Consider the following 6523-nt stretch of genomic DNA (forward strand, 5'->3'; position numbering starts at 1 on the left):
ACTTTATAAACAAGTTGCAGCACGCATCCAATTCAAGACGATGACACTGGCCTTCAGGGCCATCAATGGAACGGCACCCATCTACCTTCAAACACTGGTCAAACCACACGCCCCGAAGCGAGCACTTGGCTCCTCTACTTCAGCTGGCCGGCTGGTACCACCATCGCTGAAATCAAACAAATGTCGCTCAGCAAAGTCCAGACTCTTCTCTGTTCTGGTCCTCAGTGGTGGAACGGACTCCCGACTAATGTCAGGACAGCAGAGTCATTTGCCATCTTCTGAAAAAGGCTCAAGACTCACCTGTTCAGACTTCACCTCGACTCTACATAGCATGACCCACTAACAGTAAAGTGTAGTACAGTGTACAATGTAAAGTGTAGTAAAGTGTAGTACAGTGTACAGTGTACAGTGTAGTACAGTGTAAAGTGTAAAGCCTGGCGGCAGAGGAGATCACCGACTCGTGTGTTCGGTTACGTGGTTAAAGGCAGAACATGAACAGATTGTAGCTCAGCGCCGCACATCCACCTCCCTGCAGTGAGGGTGGAGCTGTGTGTGTGTGTGTGTGTGTGTGTGAGTGTGATGAAACAATGCTTCATCATCATCATCAGATTACATAACTATTGACCGCCATTACCCCCTTGTTACTGTCAAACATAATTCATCCTGGACCTGTAGATCTGTGTGTGTGTGTGTTGGCGTCCAGCCGGCGCCTCAGTGACTCACATCAGACTGACAGCAGCACTGATCAATTACAGCCAGAGATCAGAAGAGACGGCCACAGATCAATAACCATTACATCGTGTGTGTGTGTGTGTGTGTGTGTGTGTGTGTTTGTCTCATCTTCACTGAAATACAAACAAAACAATTTCTATTTCTAGAGTTTAGAGGGAAATAAAAAATGTGTGTGCCGTGTTTTATGAAGCAGCACATTAACAGAAGAGAAGAAGAGGAGGATGATGATGATGATGAGGTCACTTTAAAAATACGATTACAGCTGCAGTTTATTTTAAGGTGTTTTAAGTTACGACTAAAGAGGAACAGAGCGGCTACTTTAAAGTGTGTTTACTTAGATTTATACAAAGTGTAGCAGCGAGTTTTATTTCTGCTGATTAAACTATTAAACATTTATTTTCAGCATCAAGAGTGGAAAACTTTAGTCCAGAGACCAGGTCTGGTCTGGTCTCTGGATTCATGTGAACTACTATCACACGGAGACACAAACCGGTTTAAATGTAAATCAGATTCATTCTGTGACTGAACACTGTGTGAACGATCGATTCCACTGTATGTGCTCCTAACGAGGGGAAGTGATTGTTGCCACAGCGATGGCCGACAGCTCGTCAATAAGTCATCTCAGCAGGTAAGACTGCCGGATGCCGACGGTCGAGAGACCATCGCTGACCAAAGCAGAGAGAGAGAGAGATTTAACTTTGTAAAGGTGGTTTCCTGTGTTTTCATTTAACCACCACTGAAGAAGAAATGGCGGCTGAGCGGTCGGAGCTGTGAGGTCCAGCTGGGTTCCTGACCGGAGCCGGACTCCAATGATGACGGTGGACTAATTTGGCCTCTCAAAAACCATGGCTGCAGTGTGTGTGTGGCGTCTCCTCCCTCAATATTTACATTTCAGCATGTTGTCAACGTTAAACACATGGAACTACAGGACACCATCACCGGGAACACTTGCTCCTGTGGAAACCCTAAAAACATGAAGATTCTCAGGCAGGTTCTGCAGTGTCTCAATGTGTCTAGTTAACAAGGTATCTGGATAGCTAGTTAGCTATGTTTATATTTATCTGGGTATCTGGTTATCTAGGTAGCTAGTCGGTTAGTTGTCTAGGTATCTAGTTATCTAGGTATGTGGTTATCTAGTTATCTGGTTATCTAGGTAGCTAGTCGGCTAGTTGTCTAGGTATCTAGTTATCTAGGTATGTGGTTATCTAGTTATCTGGTTATCTAGGTAGCTAGTCGGCTAGTTGTCTAGGTATCTAGTTATCTAGGTATGTGGTTATCTAGTTATCTGGTTATCTAGGTAGCTAGTCGGCTGGTTGTCTAGGTATCTAGTTATCTAGATATGTGGTTATCTAGTTATCTGGTTATCTAGGGAGCTAGTCGACTAGTTATCTAGGTATCTAGTTATCTAGGTATCTGATTATCTAGGTATCTGGTTATCTAGGTAGCTAGTCGGCTAGTTGTCTAGGTATCTAGTTATCTAGGTATGTGGTTATCTAGGTATCTGGTTATCTAGGTAGCTAGTCGGCTAGTTGTCTAGGTATCTAGTTATCTAGGTATGTGGTTATCTAGGTATCTGGTTATCTAGGTAGCTAGTCGGCTAGTTGTCTAGGTATCTAGTTATCTAGGTATCTGATTATCTAGGTATCTGGTTATCTAGGTAGCTAGTCGGCTAGTTGTCTAGGTATCTAGTTATCTAGGTATGTGGTTATCTAGGTAGCTAGTCGACTAGTTATCTAGGTATCTAGTTATCGGGTTATCTGGGGAGCTAGTCGACTAGTTATCTAGGTATCTAGTTGTCTAGGTATCTGATTATCTAGGTATCTAGTTATCTAGGTAGCTAGTCAGCTAGTTGTCTATGTATCTAGTTATCTAGGTATGTTATCTGGTTATCTAGGGAGCTAGTCGACTAGTTATCTAGGTATCTAGTTATCTAGGTATCTGATTATCTAGGTATCTGGTTATCTAGGGAGCTAGTCGACTAGTTATCTAGGTATCTATCTAGGTATCTGGTTATCTAGGTATCTAGTTATCTAGGTAGCTAGTCAGCTAGTTGTCTAGTTGTCTAGGTATCTAGTTATCTAGGTATGTGGTTATCTAGGTAGCTAGTCGGCTAGTTGTCTAGGTATCTAGTTATCTAGGTATGTGGTTATCTAGGTATCTGGTTATCTAGGTAGCTAGTCGGCTAGTTGTCTAGGTATCTAGTTATCTGGTTATCTAGGGAGCTAGTCGACTAGTTATCTAGGTATCTAGTTATCTAGGTAACAGGTTATTTAGGTAGCTAGTCTGCTAGTTGTCTAAGTATCTAGTTATCTAAGTATCTGGTTATCTAGGTAGCTAGTCGGCTAGTTGTCTAGGTATCTGGTTATCTAGGTATCTGATTATCTAGGTATGCTGTTATCCAGTTATATAGGTATCTGGTTATCTAGGTAGCTAGTCGGCTAGTTATCTAAATATATATTTATTTAGGTATCTAGGAAGGTCGGTATCTCGTTAACAAGGTATCTAGGAAGTTAGTCGGCTAGTTATCTAGGTATCTATTTATTCAGTATTTAGGTATCTAGTTAGCTAGCTAATTCAATTGAATGGAAGTGGGACTTGTGTGATCGTCCTCCCTGATGCGTTTCATGTTTATAATGACTATTTGTTACTTCAGCTGATGTCGCTGAATCCGTTTCCTCCAGTTTCTTTTCACGCTTCACGTCTCTTTATTTCGCCGCTGTAATTACTTCGTGTCTCGCCGGTGATGAAATCTGTCCAAGTGATCCGAGGAAGCGTTCGACCGCCACCTTCCCTCTCTCTCTCTCTTTGTTTTGGGTTGATAATAATTATCCGGATGGAAATGTTTTATTGTACAATTTAAAGGATAAACATCAAAATATACCAAATACACTAAAAGTACTTATTATCCAGGGTGGCCCATTTCAGAAATATATTATATAGTATTATAATTATTGATGCATTAATATGTTCATCATATACACTATATTGCCAAAAGTATTCACTCACCCATCCAAATAATTGAAATCCTCTTGCATGCTCTTTGTGGTCGATGTAGTCTGTTCTTGGTCATTTTAGTCTCTTCTTGGTCATTTTAGTCTCTTTGTGGTCGTTTGAGTCTCTTTGTGGTCGTTCAGATTCTCTGAGTCTCTTTGTGGTCATTCTGAGTCTCTTTGTGGTCGTTCTGAGTCTCTTTGTGGTCGTTCAGATTCTCTGAGTCTTTGTGGTCGTTCTGAGTCTCTTTGTGGTCATTCTGAGTCTCTTTGTGGTCGTTCAGATTCTCTGAGTCTCTTTGTGGTCATTCTGAGTCTCTTTGTGGTCGTTCTGAGTCTCTTTGTGGTCGTTCAGATTCTCTGAGTCTCTTTGTGGTCATTCTGAGTCTCTTTGTGGTCGTTCTGAGTCTCTTTGTGGTCGTTCAGATTCTCTGAGTCTCTTTGTGGTCATTCTGAGTCTCTTTGTGGTCGTTCTGAGTCTCTTTGTGGTCGTTCAGATTCTCTGAGTCTCTTTGTGGTCATTCTGAGTCTCTTTGTGGTCGTTCTGAGTCTCTTTGTGGTCGTTCAGATTCTCTGAGTCTCTTTGTGGTCAGTCTGAGTCTCTTTGTGGTCATTCTGAGTCTCTTTGTGGTCGTTCTGAGTCTCTTTGTGGTCATTCCGAGTCTCTTTGTGGTCGTTCTGAGTCTCTTTGTGGTCGTTCAGATTCTCTGAGTCTCTTTGTGGTCATTCTGAGTCTCTTTGTGGTCATTCTGAGTCTCTTTGTGGTCGTTCTGAGTCTCTTTGTGGTCGTTCAGATTCTCTGAGTCTCTTTGTGGTCATTCTGAGTCTCTTTGTGGTCGTTCAGATTCTCTGAGTCTCTTTGTGGTCGTTCTGAGTCTCTTTGTGGTCGTTCTGAGCCTCTTCGTTCATGGACTCTGAATTTCTGCTCTAAATTCTGATCCAAACCCTCAGATCCTCAGACTTGATCTCTGCTTGTATTTATTGTTTTGCTGATGGTAAAAATATTGATTTTCAGTCTTTCACAACCTCCGTTGTGGCACTACTACATGAAACATCTTCACATTCCAGTTTTAATGAGAGAGTAAACAACATGGGAGCAGCTTCCTGCCTGTTCACCGGCCGGCGACGCCATCACACGCCCATCAAACATCCAGACGCCACGGCTCACCCCCCTGAACCCTCACAGTCTGGACCCCCAGGTCTCCCCCAGGACTCCCACAGATCCAGGTTCCACTAAATGAAATCACCAAAGGAAGTTGGGACTCACCCCTCAGCGGCGGCGGCTGACTTGTTGGCGGCGGCGGCCGACTCGTTTGGCGGCGGCGGCCGACTCGTTGGCGGTCTCGGGGTCACCGCATGCACTCCAACACGGCTGAACGCTGAAGCAACACTTTGCTGGGAGAACAAGTTGACACCATCCTCTCGTTTCCTCTCCGGAGGACGGCGGCAGGAACGGGAGACTCCAGCCGTCTAATTGGACGTCTTTTATTTTTATTTCAGTAGCTTTTATTTTGGTGAGAGTAAAAAAAAAAAAAGCGTCTCTCTCTCTCTCTCTCTCTCTCTGTGGCTCTGCTCGCGCCGCGCCTTCCCTCTCTCCTCTCTGCCTTCGACAACAACTGCGAGGATGCTGCTGGCTGGTGTGCTGGCTGTGTCTCGTCGCCCATGGCAACCAGTTGCTATAGTGATGGACCCGAGCTCATTGGGAGACGGCGGTGATGATGGAGATGTGGGGAGACCTATGGAGGGACAGAGAGGAGACGTTTGTTTACATGGAAGTCGACTCCGTGAGTTTTAAGTTTTCTTGTATCTCGTTTTTTACAACGTTATTATGTCACTTGTTCATCACATTAAATAAACAACCAACATGATGTTTGGAGACAGCTTTTTACAGAAGGACCACAAATGAAAGGAAAACTAATTCCACTAACAGATCCACAGAAATATAATCACCAACTATTTTCATCATCTGTTCATCATCAAAAGTCATTTTTCATAAAGAAATGTCAGAAAATGCTGTTTTCAGTCCCTCAGATATGGAGATCTTCTTTCCTCTGTTCTATCATAGATGTCATCACATACAACACACATTTCAAGACCTTTAGTCTAAATCCAAGCACTTTCACACCTTGGAAACACCACACTAAAATTCAAGTGTTTTCAAGGATTTCCAGCACCCGTACCAACCCTGTGATTGGTTTATGGTGATGAAGGAACAACAGTGATGTTCAATGATGTGTTTTAATACGATGTATTAAAACGATGATATGATGTTTGTCATCTTGAGAGATCATTTTAGTCAGAAATAAAATCCCATGATGCTCTGTAGGAAGTGGGCGGGGCTTACCCTCACTTCACATGTGTGAACAGAACACAGTAATGACAGCCAGGGATCATTAAACTGATCAGTACTATTGGGGAAATCTTGCAGTGTAAAAGTTGACTCGTGTGTGCCCCCTGGTGGACAAACTGTGAATGTGTGTATGTATGTGTGTATGTATGTATGTGTGTGTGTATATATATATATATATATATATACATACATACACATACTACATATATATATGTATATATATATATATGTATATATATATATATATATGAACAATAAATTAAACATCTGATTCTGACAACTGAAATTGTCTTTTTTGGAAATGAAAGGAGACGTGTGACTGTAATCTCTGCAAACCTAAAATTACCCCAAACACACGCACACATATCTTAAAGTCAGTGTGTGTGTGTGTGTGTGTGTGTATGTGTCACAGCTGCAGTTCTGACAGGATGTTAACGTTAACGCTTACCGT

At 42.5% G+C, this 6523-nt stretch overlaps 1 protein-coding gene across 1 annotated transcript in view; it reads right to left on the reverse strand.

Annotated features, from left to right (window-relative positions):
- The window catches only part of LOC311027605 (uncharacterized protein), a 13541-nt gene extending 8275 nt beyond the window's left edge, over positions 1-5266 (reverse strand). The window contains exon 1 of the mRNA XM_084031696.1: positions 4990-5266. The gene's annotated coding sequence lies outside the window, so the exon portion shown is untranslated. The remainder of the gene's footprint in view (positions 1-4989) is intronic.
- Positions 5267-6523: the final 1257 nt, after the last annotated feature.

The sequence above is a fragment of the Eutrigla gurnardus genome, assembly GCF_963514095.1.
Source record: "Eutrigla gurnardus genome assembly, chromosome: 17".
Taxonomy (NCBI): domain Eukaryota; kingdom Metazoa; phylum Chordata; class Actinopteri; order Perciformes; family Triglidae; genus Eutrigla; species Eutrigla gurnardus.